General features: G+C 33.1%; 2 long non-coding RNA genes across 2 annotated transcripts; one reads left to right on the top strand and one right to left on the bottom strand.

The window, feature by feature from the left end:
* Nucleotides 1-223: 223 nt before the first annotated feature.
* LOC127718145 (uncharacterized) lies at nt 224-3,832 on the bottom strand. Its single transcript, XR_007989585.1, has 2 exons — nt 3,745-3,832; nt 224-514 (listed from the first exon to the last, which is right to left on the bottom strand). It is a non-coding gene; the product is annotated as an uncharacterized LOC127718145 (long non-coding RNA).
* A 5,709-nt stretch (nt 3,833-9,541) lies between these two features.
* LOC127718139 (uncharacterized) lies at nt 9,542-19,290 on the top strand. Its single transcript, XR_007989579.1, has 2 exons — nt 9,542-9,672; nt 18,794-19,290. It is a non-coding gene; the product is annotated as an uncharacterized LOC127718139 (long non-coding RNA).
* The last annotated feature ends 5,358 nt before the right edge of the window (nt 19,291-24,648 follow it).

The raw sequence follows: 24,648 nt of genomic DNA, 5'->3' as shown, positions 1-24,648 counted from the left end.
TATGTTCCATGCGCATTCATAACTAATGTTTAGTTCACGCGCATTTCTTATCATATTTTCCTTATGCAATTCCAATTTTTGCATACGACACGCGCATTTATAATAACTTTCTATTCCAGGCGAATTTCTGATAATTGTATGTGTATGTTCAATAAGCATTTCTTATTCGAAACAGATACATGCGAAAACAATTGAATTTTCTCATAAAACAAAAAGGATTGGACCAAATTCTCTAAATTTATTTTACTCTTATACATTTTTCAAAAAGTCTTCCTGCGAACTCGTTGTTCCAGTGGTCTAAGGAATTAAATAAAAGAAGTTTATTCTTCTGTAATCACTGCCCTGTCAAGAGATTGTGAGTTCGAACCCCGCACATGGCAGGTGCATTCGACTCTTATCTTAGTGACCAGGATTGCCAGTTTCTCTACTGAAAGTCGGTGCCTCTCTCCGTACACTCCGGCTTGTTCGACCATTCAAGCTTGGCCGCCACTGACTATATATATAGCTGATAATGCTGAAAGTGGCGATAAAAACCAAACATCAATTAATTTTAACATTTCTGAAATACATTAAACAGAGCAGGTATACGAACCAAAAAGATGCTTGACATACATGTACCTAAATGAATAAGTAACCGAACGACAATTATAATGAAAAGACCTCGAAAGGTCAAAGCTAAGCCTTAAACAATAGACAGATCATACAAAACATCATTATGGTCAATAAAAAGGATAGGACGAACCGAAGACCAGTCTTACTTGGGTTTTTATGCATAATTAAAACATCACTATAGACTCCTAACGTCATCATATAACATATACATCAGGATACATAGTTTATCTTTTAGTACGTAATTATACCAAAGTACCAAAGTAAAAAAAAGGTACATACGCGACCCATCCCCCTTTCAGGCAAAGTCTCAAACACATATTGTCTCAATTCCATTAATGGAAAAATTAAATACGTAAAAATGTATAAAAAGTATTCCATGATCAGATAATTTAATGAAATGAAATATAATAAAATATGCATTTCGCTGCATTAGATAAAGTCCTTCTTGTGTCATAAAAACAAATTATGCAAACAATATGCAAATAGAAAATTTAAACAAAATCCACTCGGGTACTTCTGACAGGAGTAGGATGATATTTTAAAGTGTAAATTTCCGAGGGGAAAATGTAGTTTGTTCAATGTACATTTCTACTGATTATCGGATAGCCCTTGCGTATTTCTGATAATTGTTTGTTCCATGCGCAATTATAATCAATGTATCATAGTCCACGTGCATTTATAAATATCATATTTTCAATGCACATTTCTAATTACTGCATAGGTCACGTGCATTTCTATAATTTCTATATTACACGCGCATTTCTGATAATCAGTAGAAATGGGTACTTTTGCTCAGTTTTTAGTTTTCTATGTGTGCTTTGTAGAATGTTGATTTTTTTTTGGGGGGAGGGGGGGGGGTGCTTTTCGTTTTCGCCATGGCTTTCTCAGTTTGTCTTAGACTTATGAGTTTGAATATCAGTTTGGTGTCTTCAAAACTTGCATAAAAAACACACATCTCAAAAACAAAATAAAAACCCCACAAACGTCACATGTCAGAACACTCTCACAATCGGTCGACGTGTACAAAGTAATGTTCATACACATTATCATATTGTATTTGAGTGTTTTTCGTGATAGAAACACTCATTTTACCAGGTGTCAGACCACCAATTAAAAATCCCTATCTGTTCAACCAAATTTTGCAATTTTCACAGCTTTCTAAATATTTTACATTAAGTTTAACTTCATAGAAACCAGGTATATCCTGAATTGTACATGTATCAGCTTTCTGCATGCTATTTTTCAACATACCTTTAAAGCCTTCTAAGAAAAAAACTGACCTTCGAATAGAGGTACTCCAAAAATAATCCCTGGTTTTCTGGAAATCTTTAATTAGTATTCTATGGAGCGCATTAATCCTGAATTTTTAATGCAATCTCATAGACAAGTGGATTTTGGCTCAAAATGGTCTAAATATATTTTTCTTTCACCAAAAGTTTCATTTCTGCCAATTTGTTGGTTAGTTTAAGTAAACAATGACATCAAAAGCACTATTTTGTGTCAGAGTAGGGCTACTTTTACATACGTTCTAAATTTGAGGGAGTAATTGGTGGTCTAACACCTAAACAGCAACCCGAAAAAGTACTTAAAAATTTCGTGTCAAACTTATCAACGTCGGCCCGGGTCAACCATTATGACGTCGTTGCTAATTCCAGGTCAAAGATATTCAGGCCAGGTCAAGCGTATTTAACGTTGCAATTTCTGCTACACAATTTCTTGAAGTGCTTTGTCAAGAGTTATAATTATAGTTATAGAGAAGAACGACTGCCAGTACCCGTTTACATGTAACATCAAATCATCCGGCCATCAACAGAGCTAGTACAGGCTTGTCGAAAGGTCTGGGTGGGGTTTACATGCAGACTAGAGAATAATGGGCAAAATGTTCAGAATTAAAGGGCTAAAAAAATAAAAAATAGAGAAAAATGGCTTAAATAATTAAAGAATACAGAAACGAAGGACCCCATTCACACCCTCGTAGTCAGTTATGAATTTTGGTGGTTCTAAAGATACGTTGTCTGCGTGTAGTGTCCCACACACTGACGAAAAAAAAGATTCGAATTTCCCCGGTTTAGAATTTAAAGCATTATGGTCAAGGTCATTAGTTGTACACAAAAGAGAACTAAATGGGTTTGATACCATTTGTTTTTAGACATGGTTACATTGATGTCAACTAGAATGTTTTGGTGTACGCTTTGTTGAATATTACCCAGAATGCATTTGATTCTAACACGATGTATTAGAATTCAATCCGTATTCTTTTTGACTGTAACCACTGCACTGAGATCTATACAAAGTTATTCAAATGATGCTAAAACTAGAACTTACAACATAAGTTGTGTTTCTTATAGAAAAATAAACCACTTTAGAAAAAATTAAGGATGTTCGCTCCTTTTGATTTTGATTTTTTGTCAACTATTCGGAATCCTCTGGTTTTATCCATTCAGTGCTAATAAATATTTTGCCCGCCTACCCGTAGTTTTCTTTTCGTAATTTTATTACAAATAGTTTAAAAAGCCATATTTGAAAATCTTATAAAATCCTTGTTATTTTTCGTAGTTTTTGAAAGAAAAAAAGTGCCAATGTTAAATGTAAGAAAAATCTAGAGATAATCATTTCCCACCAATTTTTCAATGGCTTAGATCTCGAAAACAATTAAGGTCACGGACCCTTCAATTTTTTCTGCTTTTTTAGTTCCATACTTTATATACTATCAATTTATAACAGTCTTTTAAAAAGCTTGTTATTTTTGAAACATAGTAGCAAACATCCTTAAAATCTTTATCAATTTCGGAAAATATCGTGAATAAACAGAAAAAAACATATCAATAGAGGCGTGTAAAGGTAGGGTCCGGAACTTCATTCAACACAGCTGTCTTCCACCGTTGGAAAATAATTACAGCTTGTCAATAACATGTGTTAATTTCAATTGTTAACATCAATTGAATTAGGTTTGTCTACTGTATTTAATTTCACGGTATTGTTCTAAAAATTGATCTGATCAGACAAACCTGTAAATATACATTTTTAAAATAGATTCTTAATTGAAGTTCTATGAATTATTCAGTTTATGTATATATATGTTTAATTGGTTTGAACAAATTGAAACCGGTTTTAAATATTTCACAAACTTACGCCATATGATCAAAGTGGAATACAATATAGTTTGATGCGGCAATTTTTCAAATCATCCTGTTGTCGACATGGGTTGTTTGAAGGAAGAAGCTGTCTTGATTATTCAAAATTGAAAAACAAAACGAAACATATATAATACAGGAAAATAATAAATGAAAAAGATATAAGAAAATTGAATAAATTAAATCTGGGGTTAACAAAAACATAATAGTATACATGGAATTTTTATGAGGTTGGGATGGGTTTCACAGAATACAAAAGGGTTGGCACAAATAGAAAATAATGGGTAAAACAAATCGAGAATAGAGAAAATGGACAAAAGAGAATAGAACAGGATTGACATTGATTGGGATGCAAACGAATACATTAATCACACTTACTGCTTGCAACTGGGGGAATTTAATCTAAAATTAATCTAGGAAAGTCACATCTATACTACTATAAACATGCTAAAGGAAGAGACAGATTTCATTGAGCCGCAACTCCTCTGAAACCATACAAAGACGGAAATATTTGTGATATGACGTATAAATGTAGTGTTTTGTACTTCCTAAATTTGTCTTTGAAACAATCTATTTTCTACAGAAAACGCCAATTTTTGAGAAAATATCCAAATTCGGAGACCGTTATAATATCCGTGTCTTATACGATTTCGCGCATGCTCAGTCGACGTACTGCCCGCAGAATTTAACTTTATATATTAATAATATAGGACAATGGTGTAGATTAAAAATTACACCATTCCAGGCCCTTTTGCTTTCCACATAATTAATATTACCAATAATTAACAAGTTCCAGGTCGAATCCGATACCGATTCCAATAGTATATGTCACAAATTTACCTGATCCCTGTTACCTAATCTGTACGTTCCGTCTCTGTCAGACGCACAACCAAACGGTGTATTCAGAACTTGCTATAAACACGGGTAATAATCACACCTGAACTTCGTCATTATACAGGCAATAACTGTGCACCTTATAATCAGCGTGACTTTACCAAATGACAATACGAATTCTAAAAATCCAGGCTAAAAATAAGGCGTAGATTCTTTAATTCAGTCACGATGTCGCGGTTATGGTCTAGTATTTATAATAGGTGAATATGTTCTCAATGTTTTATAGATCAATCGATGTTAAACGTCCAGTGGCAATTATTACATCCGTATTAGAAAGAGAACATGTTAATGTGAAGAAAATATGAACCCTGTCTAAGTATATCCGACCTAAATGACGATTTGGATCTTAAACATGATACTTCACAAGGTAACCATGGTAACAGTACATAGGAAGACATGTCACCTACATGGACAAAGCAACCATATATTTTATATTAGGATGAAATTTGAAAAAAATAGGCAGGACAGGAGTTTTGAGTAAAAAAAAAAGGCAGGATGAGACACTTTGCAAAAAAAAAGGCAGGATGACATTTTATGTAAAAAAAGTCAGGATAAACTAAAAAAAAAAAGGCAGGACCGAATAGAGTGAAAAATAAAAAGGCAGGACAGAGATTACAACTAAAAAAAAAATGCAGGACAAAATTTTTCATCCTAGCCCCCCCCCCCCCCCCCCCCCCCCCCCCCCCACACACACACATAAAAATCAAATGGCAGCTCCCTTAGATGATTTCTTAATTCTGTACATCGTTCATTTATGTAGTCAGTATTGTATTACTTACATTTTTTCCCACAGTTATTATTTATACTTTTGCACCCCATTATTCTCTATTCGTTATATTTTTGCTCGTTTTTCTCTGTTCATTACTTTTTTTGCCATTATTCTCTATTCTGCATACCCTATTCAGACCCTCTTATATTAAACATCGAAATATTCAATATAGAATACTCCACACTATGAATGTACGAGGTAGTGGATGGGGTTTATAGGAAATAGTATAATGGTCAAAATGTGTAGAATAAAGGGCAAACAGGAATAGACAAAATAGCCCAAAAAAATAAAGAATAGAGAAAAAAGGGGTGCTTGAATATAAAGAATTGAGAATAACAGGCAAAACGTATAAAGAAGAGAGAAAAATTGCCTAAAATATTAAAGAATACAGAAATGCAGAACCGCCCATCCAGACCCTCATGTACTATTAAGTCTGGATAAATTAACTCCTTTTAAATCATGCATTTATTTTCAATATCTCATTATAATTTTCATTGCATGGTAAAATGCTTTATACCCTTTTGGATAACAATTTTACTATACAATATTTCATTAATTTTGATGAAAACAGGTTAAATTATTAATCTGTGCATGTAACATTACTTAAACAATGAAAGAGATCGATGTCTACACAAACGACAAAATGATTTCGAGATTAGTACTCAGTTATACAAAGTCAGCTAAAACGGACCAAAGTTTTATGCATTAATGCATCATTGTAAACTAATCTACCTGTCGTGAGTAGAAGAAATGTTTATCAATTCCAGGAACAAAATCGAACCACGTTTAAAAAAATAATAACTGTCTATTGTTCAGTTCTGTCTCCTTTCATCTGGGTAACTTTGCAACCCAGATTTTTCACAAATATATGTTTTAAAGACATTGACTCAAATATAATAAAATGTCCCGTGTTTCCCTCCTCACATGTACGTCAAATGCAACAGAATAGAAAAGTATGGTTTCATGTCGACCCCAATTAATGATCGACTACTATTGTTGTTGTATAGTCTATACCGTACATTATATAATAGTAAAGTACCTTTTCATTATTTTCATGGGTGGAAATGAAAGTAGAGAGTTAAAATGTGTTTTTTTTTATATTTTATTTTAACTGTTTAGCTGATAGAAGGAGAGATAAGGACAGGTGCAAAAAGGTATAATTTACAGTTTTATGAAACATCTCTTGACTTGTCTATACCGGTATGGAAATTTGTATGGGTTAAATTAGTGAACTATATTAGGGTCTGGGTGGGGTTTACAGAATAGAGAATGATAAGTAAAAAGTGCAGAATAAAGGCCAACAAATATAAAGAAAAGACAAAAAAAATGGACAAAAATAAAAAAGAAAATAATGGAGTGCTAAAATATAAAGAATATAGAGGATAATGGGCAAAAAATATAAAGAATAGAGAAAAATGACCTTTTATGTGTTAAAACGTTGCGTGGTCTGAGGTCACTTTGCATGTTCGAGTCAATAAACGGTCGTCTTAATGGACATTCAATTTACCAGACCATTAATCGATTGATTGATTCATTTAATAAACATTATAAGCGCTATTCAATTAAAATTTCATAAAATATTTATAGACTTGGAAACATTTAGATACTTGTAATAAAACTACTTTTGGTATTTAACCTGTTTTGAATCTATATAAGAGGACATTGAATTTAGAATAATCGATTTTGAGAAAATAAAATAATGAAAGCATATACAGACGGAGGACAGTCAAAGACCGATTGATTGGTTGATTGTTGTTTCACTCCTCAGCAGCACAAAAAGACTATATCGGAGGGTCTTGATGTGGTATACAGAATAGAGAATAATGAGCAAAACTTGCAGAATAATGGGCATAAATTATAAAGAATAGAGAAGAGTCATAAATAATAATAAAGAATAGAGAATTATGGGGTGTTGAACTATAAAGAAAGGAGAATAATGGGGTGTTGAAGAAAAAGAAAGGAGAATATATAATGGGGAAGATAAAGAAAAAATGAAGGAACCCTTTCCAGAGCCTCATATAATGATGACATCAAGTGAACTAAAAAATAAATTAGAAAAAGCGGTGGAATAAAACACACTTGTTGACGTATGAATTTTGATAGTTGCAAGACATAAATATATATTTCATTGAAGAACTTGGTAGCATCAGAAACAAATAGCCTCTGCAGTTGCACCAAATGCAAGCGCGGATCCAGCCGTTTTGAAAGGGGGTTGGAACCCCCTTTACGTCATATAACGTTAACAAAATTAGAAAATAAATAAATAATATTAAAAAAAAAATAAAAATCGAAAAAAAAAAGGGAAAAAGGTGGGGTGGTGCCCAACCCCCGTAAGGCCCCTGGATCCCTTAATGAAATGAGCTTACTCTCAACGGATGGTTTTATAGCAGTCTTATTGTGCCACTATCCTAACACGGACACAAGGATTGAAGTCGACTCATATCAAAAGACAAAACCATAAACTAGCAGGTACATTTTTATCGAAAATCCTATTGTTTGACTCTTTTATAGGGAACAGAGTGGAGAAATAACCTTCAGATTAAAAAAATGATTGGTACCAGTTAAATGCCATTCAGTGGCAAATACTTTATTGGCGGATCTAAAGGGTTCCGGGGGGTTAGAACAATGCTTTTTGAATGGGGACATATAGTTGGAACCCACCCTTTATCCTGGGCTGGAACCCCCTTTTAAAAAATGACTGGATCTGCCCCTGTATTTATTTATATTCAGGACAAATACAATTTAATTAAAAATCTCAAAGGTAGGTTTTGTAATGTGACGAAGGGACGGATTGCCACTTGAAAAAGAGGGTACATGCATGTTGGATAGGGGTCGAAATATTTTCCTACAAAAGGCCACCTAAGGGCTCCAAAAGTCTCTGTACGTGCAAGTATGTGTTGCACTCTCTCTACACGGGGCGGCATCGGATATCACTTATTGAATATAATTATGTGCATTTAGCATGAAAAAAATTCGGGAAATATTTTGAAAAGCGAACACGTACACAAAAAAAAACTTTGTGATTAGCTAACGACAACCTCAAAATTGAAAATTCAAACAATGACCTGAAGCTACATGTATTTTTGTTTTAGGATAATTATGAACATTGAAATTACCCATAGTCTTTTTAAAAAAAAATATTATGAAACGGTTATTTCACCAGATTTTGTTTTCATCAACATTAATGGAATAAGGACATCATACAATTTAAAAAAATTAAATGATTGTCAATTCAATACGGAATTGAATTTTGAATTTTAGAAATATCTTTCACTCGCAAAGGGTTGAAGTCATCCACCGTGCACCTTCCGTGAGAATGGATTCGTCTTAAAAACAGAAAATACGCCCACAATTGAATTAAAAGTAACACAACATGTAGAAAAAACTAGAATAAATGGTTTTAAATTTACAAATGACTTATTCATGTTAATTTATTCATTATCATAAAAATATCTTTTTAAATATTGATTAATAACTATTGTATATGAAAAAGACAGATATTGATTTTTTTCAAAACTGCTTGCTTAGCAGAAATGAATTGGAACCGATAATAGAAATTTAAAAACAAATGTTCAACTTAGGCACCGACCATTAATCTTTTGAGGAGGACCATGGGTTTAATCTGTGGATCATCATTTTTTTCTTCGAATTTATTAAAAAAATATAGACTTTTTTCTCAATAACACACAGTAACAAGATTTTCTAAAAACTAAATGTAACAGTTTAATATATATTTTCCATAATTTCCAATAGCAATAAACTTTTTTTAACTTTCCAAGATATTTTGAAACAAACAATCATTATATATTTTTAAGATTAAATTCCATGCTCCCTAGGCTAACACAAGATGAATGGTCGGTGCCTTATGAAAAGCCCGCTCGATAGCTCCTGAGTATATTCTAGCAATTTTATAGTCAGCTATACTGAAATGCAAAATTATTCAATATCACTTTTTCATATCATAAATTAAAATATTTGGGAAGACAACATGTGAAAAGATTAATTTAGCTTGGAATTAAAAAAGGAATTAATTCAGACAACCTCGTGTGATTTTGTAAAAAAATGTCTTGTGAATTTGTCTGTCTCTTAAAACAAATCAGAAACCACCTCATTATATCATTACATCCTTCATTACAGCTTAAAAAACCAGACACTCTTTTTATCTGCTCTATCTAGAACACATTTCTTTGTGTAAATTTCACAAGAACGTTGACCTAATTTTACTTCTTTCACGTGTATCGCTGTGGAAATATTGACACTATGGTATGTAAGCATTTAATATTCGTGGTTAAATGTGTTGTACTTAAAATGATTTTGCATTCTCAATTTGTTTTTCATGGAATTTTGAAGTATCACTTTTATTATCGAAAACCAAGTGGCAAGTTTTGAAAAAAAGAGCGATTTTTCTGTTGAATGGAGAAGGGGGTTGTAAATTGGTTAATTTCAGTCTTAATTATGTCAATTTTAAACAATTCTTTAAAAATACCAGGGAAGAGAGGGAGGGTTCCGATCCATGAAATCTTTTGACATTTCCAGTAGTGTGAATTTGGGCGATTGGCACTTCGATTACTGTAATAAGTGGTAAGTATTAAGTCGCGTAGCATGGGATTTGTATTGGAATTGAACATCTATCAGGACATATCGTTTTCGCTTAGGATTGATTGATAATATTCTTTGTCCTTTTACTTGGTATCAAGTATCATTTTATCGAGGCTAAGCGGCAAATTTTGAAAAAAAAAGAACCACTTTGGCAATACGCCTGTTAAAAAAGGGGAGGGGTTGTAAGCTTTTTTTAATTTCAGTCTTGGCTAAGTTTGAAAAGTTCTGAAAAAAGTTCTTCTTTTGAGGGAGATTCCGAATCTTTGGACACTCTGCTGCTATATTTCCAGTAATAATAATCTCGGCGATAGGCACTTCGATTATTGTAATAGGGGCTCAGGGGCTCTTTTCACAAAAAATTTTACGACATAAGTTGATCGTACATGTAAGTTATACTGAAATATTCATGTATGAAACGCCATGACTGTCTTCTGATGTTGATTGTTTAATATGTTCGGTGCTTTATGCATTATGTTCAGTAGTATTTATATTAGGTTAAGTAGTTTTCATATTCTATTCAGTAGTTTTGACATTATGTTCAGTAGTTTTGACATTATGTTCAGTAGTTTTGACATTATATTCGGTGCTTTGGTTATTATGTTCAGTAGTTTCATTATTATATGCAGTGGTATTTAAATTATGTTCGGTACTTCTGACGTTATATTCAGTGCATTTTGCATTATGTTCAGTACTTTCGACATTATGTTCAGTAGATTCAATATTATTTGCAGTACATTATGTATTACCTTCAGTGGTCCCGGTTTCTTTTTATTCGGTGGATTATTCATTATGTTCAGTAAAAGCATCAGTATTATACTCGGTTCAATGAACTATGTGTTCAGTAGTTGTATCATTATGATGATGCAGTAAAAATTGGGAAATCAATAACGGAAATTGTCGAGAAAAAAAACGAACGCGGACATTTTTGACGGACGTTTTCTTCATGGACACTTTTACGGGATGGAATGAAAATGGAAGAAATGGAAGCAGTATTTTATTGGTTTGTTTTACGTTCCCACGTTGGCAATTTTCACAAGGAAAAATTACTCCTGACTTAATTTGTAAGATGTCATGATTGATTGATTGTTGTTTTCTGAACGTATAGTGGCAAATATTTCATACATATTTATGACGGAGAGAAGAATTTTTAAACAAAAATAAGAAGTTGCATGCATTGTCGTTGATACACCATGACTATATAGAGACGACAAAAAGACAAACAGCAAAAAAAATTATATTAAAACATATTCTATAGCTTTTGTATTCCTAGAAGGTAACCCTTTTTGTTGGTTGGTTGTAGCATACTAATCTCATGCACCGACTTACCGACTTTTAAGAGACCACCAAAAATCTCGTTCTGGATATTCTTATTGTATTCTGCATCCTACCCCGCTAATAGGCGCTTAAATATCAGATATTTATTTGAAATAACCCAGGACATATGAGGTTAACAGAATAGAGAATAATGCCCCAACCCCCAAAAAAGAGAAGGTGGGCAAACAATAAAGAATAGAGAATAAAGGGGTGCTTTAAAAAAAATGTTTAAAACTTTGGAAAAAGGTAAAAAAAAAGTGAATACAGAATTAAATGATTAACAGAATAACTAAACTTTTTCTGCATACCGAATTAATTATTGATAAGGAATGAAATGTTGAACTGGTCGTAATCAGAACTGATTAATTGATGTTACCATGCAAATTATGTACATTCGATATTTTCCTCGAAAATCACGATCTTGCACGAGTTAACAAATCTTGACGTACTATTTCGTCCACTATTGCAGACAAAGATAATCATACATTCTTCTCCTGCATTGTGTCAGAAATTATTACAACAAAGATAAAACAGTTCCTGATAGAGTTCAGACAAAAATGACAGCAAAAAGCTCTGCAATAGCAGAAAAACCAGAAAACAACTATTAAATTTCATACATTCAAAGAGCTACATTGAAATTTATGCTGGTATGCAAGGGTATAGAATGAAATATTGTACAAAGTGCTACAAAAAATGAACATTGAGTATCAGTATGATTGTCATTTTAAAATCATTTATTAAGATTTTTAATCTTCCAAATTCAAGCTGTATACACAAAAACTAACTAGGTCTAAGTGTAAATATGATTACCATAGACTGTTTATTAGACATGTAATGAATATCAAAATACAAAGTGCAAAAATTTAATTATGTGCAAATTTTCACCATTTCTGTACAGTTCTTATTATTTTAAAGTAATGCATAAAACATGACCCCTTTTGTTTAATAAGAGACTAGAAACTACCCAAACCAATAACTCAATATCTGTTCTTGAACAGAGCGTTTAAAAACACATTTCTGGATTTAGTCTCTAGATCCACCAAAGATAGCCAGAATGAAGAGGAACAGATTGACAATATCCAGATACAGGTTCGAGGCTAATCCGTGTTACCTTGAATTATCATTGATATGGTCATATTTATGAATCAACTTTCTCTATTCTGTAAACCTCATCCACAACCTCATTTATCTTGGGTTATTTCAAATAAATATCTGATATTTAAGCGCCTATTAGCGGGGTAGGATGCAGAATACTATAGGAATATCTGCAAGGAGATTTTTCGTGGTCTCTTAAAAGTCGGTGCATGAGATTAATATGCTACAACCAACCAACAAAAAGGGTTACCTACTAGGAATACAAAAGCTATAGAATATGTTTTTATATTTTATTTTTTGCTGTTTGTCTTTTTGTCGTCTCTCTAAGGTCATGGTGTATCAACGACAACGCATGCAACTTCTTATTTCTTGTTGAAAATTCTTCTCTCCGTCATAAATATGCGTGAAATATTTATCACTGTACGTTCAGAAAACAACAAACAATCAATCAATCATGACATCTTACAAATTAAGTCAGGAGTATTTTTTTTCCTTGTGAAAATTGCCAACGTGTCAACGTAAACCAAACCAATTTAATACTGCTTCCATTTTTTCCATTTTCATTCCTCATCCCGTTACGTGTCCATGAAGAAAACGTCCTTCGAAAATATCCGCGTTCGTTTTTTTCTGAAAATTTCCGTTATTGATTTCCCGACTTTCACTGCATCATCATAATGATACAACTACTGAACATATAGTTCATTGAACCGAGTATAATACTGAAGCTTTTACTGAACATAATGAATAATCTACCGAATATAAAGAAACCGGTACCACTGAAGGTAATACATAATGTACTGCAAATAATATTGAATCTCATGAACATAATGTCGATGGTACTGAACATAATGAAAAATGCACTGAATATAACGTCAGAAGTACCGAACATAATTGAAATACCACTGCATATAATAATGAAACTACTGAACATAATAACCAAAGCACCGAACATAATGTCAAAACTACTGAACATAATGTCAAAACTACTGAACAGAATATGAAAACTACTGAACCTAATATAGATACTACTGAATATAATGCATAAAGCACCGAATATATTAAACAATCAACATCAGAAGACAGTCATGGCGTTCCATATTCATGACTTACGATTTTTTTTTCTCGTCGGAGTTTTTGTGAAATGAGTCGCAGTATTGTAGGACACCAAAAAAGGGATTTGTACTGGTATTGAACACAATCAGCACATTTTTATTTCGTTTAGGGTTGATTGATTTATGTTTGCTTTACGTCCAGTGGCAAATAGTTCATGCATGTTCAGACGAAAACAAATTAACAATAGGTAGGCCCTGTAAAAGGGTCGAACGGGATGATAGGCGTGAAATTTGGACTGCCACTGGAAAATGAGGGTATGTAAGATAGGGACAGAAATAAAGCCTTGCAACAGATTACCTACGGACTCGTCAACACATTTTGTGCTAGGGTTCGTAACGTTCAGAGAGCGTGGCACTGTCTCTACACGAAGCATCACATATAACGTCCCTATTCTATCAGGACGTGTCTGCGTATTTATACATTCCGCACAACCAAACGGACGCCCCACTTTGGAAAGGGGTTTACAGCCGGTAAGAAGACCAAAAGTGACCATATTTTTATTCCCTATTCACCCTTTGATGTTGTCCGAAGTGCCACTACCTACATTTAATACAAGGAGGAGGGAAGTCTTTCTTTTAAATTGGCGAAACCGTATACTTTATTTTTGGTGCAAATGATACTATGAATTTGACAACTGGTGGCGCAAAAGTAGCGTCGATGACGTATAAAATACATTTCCATTTATTTATATAATATAATATTTATTTTCCTTCACAAACATTATAGAATTATTCATTGCTCCACAAACATAACAATATTAATTTATTTATGTTCTTAACAAACATAAAAATATTTATTTTCTTGACAAACATAATAATATTATTTATTTTCTTGGCAAATGTATTTGATATTTGGTTTCTACCCATTTTTATTGTCTTCGTAAACATGTTAATATTTTTTTCTTGACAAACATAATATTTTCTTGTTTTCTCGGCAAACATATACATATTTATTTTTTTGACAAACATAATATGAAAGTTTATTATCTAGACGAACATAAAAATAATTTTGTTTTTCATTGCTGAATTATTGAAAAAAATACACACCAAACTTCTGCCAATTCAAATAAACCTATAATCATTTGTTTTCTAAGCGTTTCGGGGAGGGTGGTAGCGATGAATCAAATTTCCAAAACCTACCAGTTAGCCAGGGAGAAAAAGACAAACACAACCTTAAACATTAATAAAATGCAATACAGTATTCACACATTGTTTTAGCATCAAAATCATCCTTTATCATTCATTTTTTATTAATTATTTTGAGAAAAAAAATTTAGACATTGTACATAGCAGTGCAGAATGTGTTTTTTGAACCAAATAAATGTATCTCAAGTTTAAATCTTCTCTCTGAGAAATATCGTGGCAGACCAAGTAATGGGAAATGTTTTTACGCTGTCCGTGATAGCCAGACTAATTTACAATGTGTCGAAAAATTTTGAGACTAAGCAAATATTGATATAAAAAAAGGTAGAAAAATGTATGTTGACTTTAAAAGTTTTGGAAACTCCCTGCTGTTGAAAAGACTTCATACTTATTAGTGAAAACGGACTTGCATTATCGAAAGAGCAGATAGAAAAGGCACAGAGATGTGCTACAAAGTGCTTTTGTCTAGCAGCACAAAACTGTTTAAAATAAAAACTAAGCCAGGCACATATTAGAATAAAAGAACTTTCCAAATGTTAAAAAAATCCCTTAAAGATTTAATTTCTTGATTTTTAAATTTTTTTAAAAGACGCATTTTGTGTGTTTTCAACGACCAATCTTCGACGATAGCAACCTGGTAAATTGTTACCATCGGGTTATATATTATCTCTTTGTTTTAATAACATGTGTTTTTCTTAAAACATAATAAACCGACGAAGGATTGGTGTTTAACGCCACTTTCAACACTATTGTGCTATTCGTATCGGTCAGTTTTTATTGGTGGAGGAAGCCGGAGTGCCCGGAGATAACCACCGACCTTCGGTAGGAAAACTGACAATCCTAGTCAATTAAGATTTGAGTCGAGTACACCTAACCCGTACGGGATTCGAACTAAAAACCTCAGTGTTGACTGGCTAGTAATACAGTAGTTGACTACTTAAGCCACTCGGCCACCGAGGCCCCCGACGAATGATAACTTGGGCTCAAGTTAAATCATGCAAAATGTTACATATTGAAACAAATGGAAGATGTATTTGAAGAAACAAAACCGTCCCCAATAATCATAATATTAAGAGAAAAAACAGTTTTAAATTATTTAAACACAGAGATTTAGAAACAAAATTTTCATATTTCCATCAGTGTCTCTGCTGAGAAGAGGACCTGAGCCCCGATATGGCCACTGTCTAGAATTGTAGACTTGAAACTCCATTAATTTAACACTGAAATTCGCCTATCACTTTGATTTTATGACTTTGGCCAATTTTGACAATTGGGAGATATCCAAACTGCTTAAAATCCGATGTTGTAATACGCTACGTTCCCTAGGGTGGAGAGTATTGTAGCGAAAACTAACAGCTGATTTTTTATTGAGATTGGGTGATATGTTGTCTCTCTGTTTCACAAACTCATGGTAGCGTGCTTTTTTGAGTGCGGGAGGTCGTGGGTTCGACCTTGGTCAGGTCAAACCAAAGTTTTGAAAAATGATAGTAATCCTTGAAATCGCACTTCCGGAAGGAAGGGAAGTGATTGATTGGCTGGGAGTCAGAATCGCAAAAAAAAATTGTACGGGTAGTTGGACATTTCATCCTAACAATCACTTTTCTCATGCCTGTACCAAGTCAGGAATATGACATTTGTTTTTCACTCGTTCCGTTGGTTGATAATGTTTGATTTTGTCAGTTTTTATGGATTTCCCCTTTTTGTATTTACCTTGGAGTTAGGTATTTTTGTTATACTTTTTTTCTATGAACTAGCACGTTTACAATCTTTCTCAGTGTGTCGGGCAACTGTAACGCAGGGATTAAATTTATATCGTATAACATTTTCAGTAAAATTGGTACTGTTAATGTTATTACTACCACTTGGTCGAGTAATCTGCTGGTGGACTTGTAGTCCCAGAGGGTATCACCAGCCCAGTAGCCAGTACTCCTGTACTGGCATGAAAATACGGATATTGTGTTATTAAAATTTGCTGTTATTAAATTTTGGAAATTATTCCAAATAAAGGAATATATTTCAATCCTATAAAGCTGATTCCTTGCCCGACTTTGGCTATACTTTTTTAAATTTATTTTTATTAGCTCTTGATACTGTAAACCAACTTATTTTCGCGGATACTTTATTTCGCGTTTTGACCATTCTAGTCCACTACGCGACGATTTAATTTCGCGATTTTCAAACTACTTGATGTAGTTAAATAAAGAAAGATGCTATATTTTTACATACTCGCGTTATTTATTTACTCGCGAAGGTCGCGAAAATAAATCGCTCGCGAAAAAAAATTGGTTTACAGTATTCTGAATAAGGTTTGGGTATTCAAATATTTTGGCTCGATCATCACTGAAGAGACATCATTGTTGAAATGCGCATCTAGTGCAGTAAAATTGGAACCGGTAATGTTACTTTCATGTCCTGATATCACACACCATTTGCTGAACGTTAAAAGCTACATGGCCTAGCCAATGTACCCATCTTTGTTTAAAATCTTTTTTTTTCCCCATTAAACTGTTTTAATATTTGTCAAAACGGGACCTTTTTTTAGATATCTATGCGGTATAGGTTTCACTCATTGTTTAAGGCCAGATGATGACCTATAGCTGCTTTCACTGCGTCGTTTGGTCTCTGGTAGATATGGATGTGTCATTGACAATCATACCAAATATTTTTAAATAAACATTCATAACACAATCAACGAAAGATAACTCAAACTCGAACAAGTTGAAGACTATAATTTATTTGTTTTAAAAGTAGCCAGCATTGAAATAAACGAGTATATTAAAGAATCACTCCATATAACACATTCAAAGTCTGGTTTTGGGGTTCAAGAGTTGACTGATGAAATGTTACAAACAGCTTATATGTACCATTTCAAGTCCTGCATCATTGAATAAACTTTAAGGATCAACTTAGGTAGATGTATATATTCAATCGTTCTAACCGTTAACGTAAGATTTAATAAAAAGCCAGCTTGAACAAGTTTATATTGTTTGTAAGATTTTAACACCTATTCTATATCGAACTAGTTCCACTGCAATGGAACATAATATAAATAACACATAGCTTAGAAGGTGATAGAGCAGATTGTTACGCCGAGAAAACATTGTCATTCGAGGCTAATGATCTGCCATAATTATGACTACATGTACATACCAACGTTACGGTCGTAATAAAAAGTAGCAGAAGTGAATCAAGATGTATTTATTTTATGTTGACAGTCTATATGAAAAAGGGATGAGGTCGAAACGTAGAACTTCAGCATTGCAAATGAAATTATGCTGATCTTTAAGATTACGAACTTTTAACTTATATTTTTAAACGCAGAGTAAATGCACTTTGATTTACAAAACAAAAGTAAGATATAAAAGCATGATGTAGTTCCAATGCAGAAAATATAAACCATTTTCTGATGTTAAACATTAATCTGTTTGACTTCCTTTATTTTTCTTTTACAAAACTGAGCTACATTTTATACAGACGGTACAATATCAAGAACATATTCTTTCCTTTTTTTTTCTCTCGAAAAATTAGACAAAATGGTTTCATCTACCACATGGTGTACTATGTACCATGTCAAGATATCTGGACCATGTGTTGTTTGTTGTTGTTTTTCTTTTATTGTATCTGAGGATTTTGATGGGAGATCTTCAATTCTTCATTCTTTACTTCTTTAGACCATTCTTTCTATTATTTGTTCATTTTGACCAATATTCTCTTTTCTTTATATTTTAACACCCCATTATTCTCATTTAAATTTTTTTTGGCTCTTTTACACTATTCTTCATTTTGGTTATAAAAATAAGAAAATGTGGTATGATTGCCAATGAGACAACTCTCCACAAGAGACCAAATTACACAGAAATTAACAACTAAAGGTTGTCCCTTATTCTGCACTTTTTGCCCATTAAAATCTATTCTGTAGACCCAATCCAGACCATCATATGTATTTTAGTTGGATGTTGTTAGCTGGTGAGATCTGTAGTGTTATCCAACATTTTTGGTTATTCTTATTGTCTTTTTAATGTATTAAATGATGATAATGCTTGAACAAAAAATACGATATACCACTACATACATTTTGAATTATTTAATAGTTTTAATGTTTTTTTTTGTTTTTATTCTAGTTTTGTGTGAAGCTCCTTGGTTTGCTTGTTGCGGCATTATTACTTATTCCTGAAAGCTATGCTACATACGATAAAATGGAATGTCACGAATGTGACAGAATGGCAGATCACTGTGCTTTTCGTTGTCAATGGCAACCGACATACGCTAAATTCTTTTACTGTGACGACCATTGCACGCGACGAAACTTAGCTTGCCAATCCCGTTGTATCAGGAGAGACGGTCAGCCAGTACTTGTACGAAACGTGCCAATTGCCAGGAAAATCGGAGGTTCATCGGTACCGAAGCAGCCAATACGAATTAAGGAGCAAGATATTCAACAGTACTATCAGCATGGAAAATAAACAGACTATCGTTGACGTAAAAAAAGAAATAGAAAGAGGGACCAATCATTTAACGAACCCAACCTTATTTAACATATCTAACATTTTCAAACATCACAGTATGAAAAGGAGTATTGGAATTTTTTAATAAAGCAATGCACACTTTTGTTTTATAATTTTTTTTATGTTTGTTTTAAAACGCATAATACATGTATGAAAAATGGTGACGATTTCGGAAACTCTCGTGTAAATTGTCCAAAGCACAATACGTCAATATACAGTATAGTACATCGTACATACTTGATATTTATAGATTGATTCTATGATGTGTTGTTACAACACTGTCCCGTTTTAGGGGAAAGTGGTTTGAGCACTCACAAACATGCTTAACCCCGCTACACTATTTTTGTCCCTGTCCGAAGTAAGGAGCTTGTAATTTAGTGGGTTGTCATTGACTGTTGTCCATCATATTTGATTTTCGCTTATTGTTTTAATCTAATTATGTTGATAGATTTCTCAAATTATATTGTTACACGTTTTATCATGCCGGCGATTTTTATCAGGGGCGGATTCAGGCGGGGGCGTAGCGGGCGTGCGCCCCCCCTAAAATTTGCAAAGCATGCGTTGTCCTCAGCTTAATAAAGAATATTTCGATAATTTTACCTCAAACAAATTTTCATCTCTCTCCGCTCTCGCCGGAAATTTAAGTTTGCGCCCCCGACCCCCCTAACCTAAAATCATGGATTCACCCCTGTTTATAGCTTACTATACAGTAGGGGGTCTTCGAAAATATGGATTTTGTCGACTCTACGTGCAACATAACGCTAGTAGTGAGATCTAGCGTTATAGACATTTTGCGATTGTTCCGTGTGGAAGACCCCAATTAGACTTAGAATAGTAGAACACCAATAAGAATATTGTCCCTTTATTTTGTCTTGGGTTTGCCAAATGTGGGGCTTCTGCATCATGAATAAATACACCATATGCAGCTTCTTTTCCATTTATGGAAAATCATTTATTTATTGACAAATTGTAATATCAATTTAATTCTGACGTGTATACAGATATAAGAAGATGTGGTATGAGTGCCAATGAGACAACTCTCCATCCAAGTCACAATTTGTAAATGTAAACCATTATAGGTCAAAGTACGGCCTTCAACACGGAGCCTTGGCTCAAATCGAACAGCAAGCTATAAAGGGCCCCAAAATGACTAGTATAAAACCATTCATACAGGAAAATCAACGGTCTAATCTATATAAAAAACGAGAAACGAGAAACATTTATGAACCATATCAACAAACGACAACCACTGAACATCAGGTTCCTGTCTAAGGACAGGTGCAAACAAATGCAGGGGGTTTAAACGTTTTAATAGGCACCAACCTTCACCCTACCTGAAACAATAGTGTAACATCACAACATAGAAAGACACACTATAACTATGACACCAACTACAGGGCATCCACATCAATTCACATAGTTAATGTGACAGTCGTAACATCTATTTTATAAGGAAAAATATATAGCCAATCGAAAGATTCCTCGATTGAAACACATATATAGATCTTATCCAAGGTAAAAATAAATCATGTACCACGTCAGAAAGTGATCGATTCCGGAAATAGCCGAGATCATGGAGGTTATTCCCCTTGCAAACTTACATGTAAGAAAAATCAATTAAATGAAACTGTAAAGTACACAAGACGGGAATCCCAGAGAAATTGACATACTAATCTCGTGCTGGTGAAAGTTCATTTTTCACGGCCATTTGTGTTCTGAAGAATTACAGTATACAATAATTTAATTTTGGATGTAACACGTCCTCTGATTGGCTGAAAGTGTTTTGTCTACCAGCTCATAGACATAATTTGGTCATGTGACCGCGAAGTAATCAACGTACGCGTTTTTTTCATGATTTACTCCTTAAGAATGGAATTTAGAATTAAATTATAAGGAATCATATTATGACTGTAATATTTTTTCTGTCTATTCGAAATAACCTGAAAAATGTGGTACACACTTTATAATACCCGCTACGCGGGTTATTCAGTGAACACCACATGTTTTATGTTATTTCTTCATAAAAATATCACAGTAATTCCTTAAATAAACCATCAAACAGGGTGATGACTATTTACTATTGCATGGCTTATTTACAAAAAATAATCAACAAAGTAAAAAAGGAAACTCCGTGCTCTTTTGTGCAAATTGTTTGGTAGTTCAGATTAACGAATTAATTGGTTTAAAATTATGTACAAAAGTTTAATATTTAAATGAGAGTATAGAGAACAGCAGACGTGAGCTGTTCTCCAGAGCTGTCTGCTGACGGAGACTGAACTACTGAACTTAGTGATGTCATCCATTGTGATATTGTAAAAGGAAAGAATGAGTGCCTGTTTATGTATTTTGAGATGTAAACAAGTCTAAATTGCAGAAAACAACGTTCAAACCTATGATGAATAAACACAACAATTTTTATACGTGTGCATGCAAAACAAATTTCTTGGTAGAGGGGTCTAAATACAGCACAAACAACATTTTCCGCAAGACCAAAATAGTGAAGATGTATATATGTGTCTAAAAGTGAGTTGATGAAATTTTCTGGCTCTATGCAGCTTCTCTTCAATTTATGAAAAATCAAAGGGTTATTTATTGATAAATTGTTATATCAATTTGATTATGACGTGTACATGTATGACAACAACTACAGGACATCCACATTAATACACATAGTTAATGTGACAGTCTAAACATCTATTTTATAAGGAAAATAGCCAATCGAAAGAGATTCCTCGAATGAAACACATATATAGATCTTATCCAGGGTGAAAAAAAACATGTACCACGTCAGAAAGTGATCGATTCCGGAAAAAGCCGAGATCATGGAGGTTATTCCCCTTGCAAACTTACATGTAAGAAAATCAATCAAATGAAACTGTAAATACACAAGACGGGAATCCCAGAGAAATTGACATACTAATCTCGTGCAGGTGAAAGTTCATTTTTCATGGCCATTTTTGTTCTGATGAATTACCTTTAATTGCCTACTTTTATTTTGAGTATACAATAAACTATCAAGCAGGCTGATGACTTTTTACTGTTGCTTGCGTGGCGTATTTTCAAAAATTAATCAACAAAGTAAAAAAGGAAATTCAGTGCTCATTTGTGCAAATTGTTTGGTAGTGCAGATTAACGAATTAGTTGGTTTAGAATTATATACAAAAGTTAAATATTTAAATGAGAGTATAGAGAACAGCAGACGTGAGCTGTTCTCTAAAGCTGTCTACTGACGGGGACTGAACTACTGAACTTAGTAATGTCATCCATTGTGATATTGTAAACGGAAAGAATGAGTGCCTGTAGGTGTAATACCACCAAATCATAGTACGTCACATCCACAAAAAAAGCTTCGAAAAAAAAATATTCCTTTGAATTTGACAGTTGTAGGGAATTTATCCATCATTTCATTGCAGTAAAAAAATTCTAAGTCATAAACATATATCTTGGGTGTTTCAAAGCACCATTCTTTTTTTATTTGGTGTTTCTATAGAATATTTTGGAACTTGAGTTTACATGGTTAGTAAATCTTGTACACAGGAAAAAGGGGGTGAAAATGTGATTGGTTAACTTCCAGTGATGGTTATTATCTTATATTCAATGAAATGTTATGTGAAATTTCGTCTGTAGTACTGGACAGGATAAAACTTTACTCATGCGTAGTATTTCTTTATTTGAAACAAAGATGAATTCTGCACAATTTTTTGAAAAGTGCAAATTTAACAAAAACTAATAGGTGAAACACAATGGTGGTATTACACCTGTATATGTATCTTTAGATGTATTATATATGTGTCTAAAAGTGAGTTGATGAAATTTTCTGGTTCTAGTATCTGTAGGTATAAGGATGGTGTCTGATGGAATTGCGAGCCTAGATAACGAGAGATCTTATACATCATGACAAGTCTAGCGCGCAGTCTACGAACTAGTACTGATAGAGGTGGCCATTTAAGTGTGCTGAGGATGTCAGATAAACTACTTGTATTATGGTACCTATTGCAGACATACCAAGCAGCTCGCCTTAGGACTATTTTAATCTTCGATCATTAAAAATTAAATTAAAAACCAATGAACATTAAGTTAGCAATATGTAAGTCAGAACAAATCAGATATTCATAAAATATATATGTGAGTGAATTCAGTCAATTTGAAACCTCTAAGCCAAATGATAATTTTGAATTGTTCATTTATATAAAAAACATATTTTCACATATTTGTCTATGAATACCTGTAGTTTAAAATATCAATTTAATGCGTAAATATGAAAACTAGTTAATTTACTATGGATATGTTAAAGAACGTACTTTTCCCCCAAAAGCATGGAATAGGAAGTATTTAAAACTTTTGAATAAAATATTTTATATGGCGATGTCATAGAAAGTGCCTACTGCTAAGACGACAACTTTTGTGAAATACACAAAAAAAACAAGAAGAAGTTAATTTTGGAGGAGTAAACTTTCCTTCAATTCGGGCTGGAATAAGTATATTATAAAACCGCGTTTCTTTTTCGATAATTTTAAAGTATACATGTATTAAAATACGACATATTTCAGGAAATGCAAAACCCTTCAGTCTGAAGAATAAATATAACCTGTCATGTAGTCGGTTCTCTGGTTCGAATAAGTCAAATTTACAAACAGACCTTGAGAATAACATTTTGACAGCATGACTAAAACTAATTCATACACTAGGAACTATGATCGAATTAATGTGTATATTCGGATAGAACATTTTACTCCTAAAATCAGTTTTCGTCCGCTTCGCTGACCTTAAGGTTTGAGCTGCCAAAACAGATTTCAATCTAATGTATAAGGACACATTATTTTTGTGGGGTATTTGTTTGAAAAACTAGAGTACAGTGAAAAAGCTGATTTAAAGTTACATGCCTTATTAAATGCTATTTATAATTTATACCATGATGCTATACAAGTGATTATATATCTATTATATATCTTTGAATTGGAATTTTCCATAATAGCATGGTGTATATTCATTACATCCACTCGGTATCACGCCCACATGGGTGTATCGGATAAATACGATGTATAATAGTCACACATAAATGGCACTATATCTTTTACAACTAACAAAATATTGCAATTTTCTATAACAAAGTGTAAAAGTACTGTGACCTTCATGAACAGATAATTCATCAATAATGTATATCTATAGGCTAAAAATATCTAAGACATACCTTCGTTTTTGTCTAGTCAATCCGAAATATACACATATACACCTTTTATGCAACGCCATTTATGATTGAAGGATATTGGGTGTACGCGATGGTAACAAGGCACCTAAAACTTGCGACAATTTGTGGTATATGCAAAAGATAAAATTTGGGCATTATTAGACTAGATTAGTATTGAATAGTGGTACATTTATTAGTATCGATTGGAAAATGACATTACGAAGGTGGCAGTAGCTTAAAAAATCAATTGCGGAATGAAGTCCATATACCAATCTTCTACAAA

Source organism: Mytilus californianus, unplaced genomic scaffold (assembly GCF_021869535.1).
Source record: "Mytilus californianus isolate M0D057914Y unplaced genomic scaffold, xbMytCali1.0.p SCAF_10, whole genome shotgun sequence".
Lineage (NCBI taxonomy): Eukaryota > Metazoa > Mollusca > Bivalvia > Mytilida > Mytilidae > Mytilus > Mytilus californianus.
Note: the sequence above shows the minus strand (reverse complement) of the source record. Positions and strands in the feature narration are given on the sequence as shown.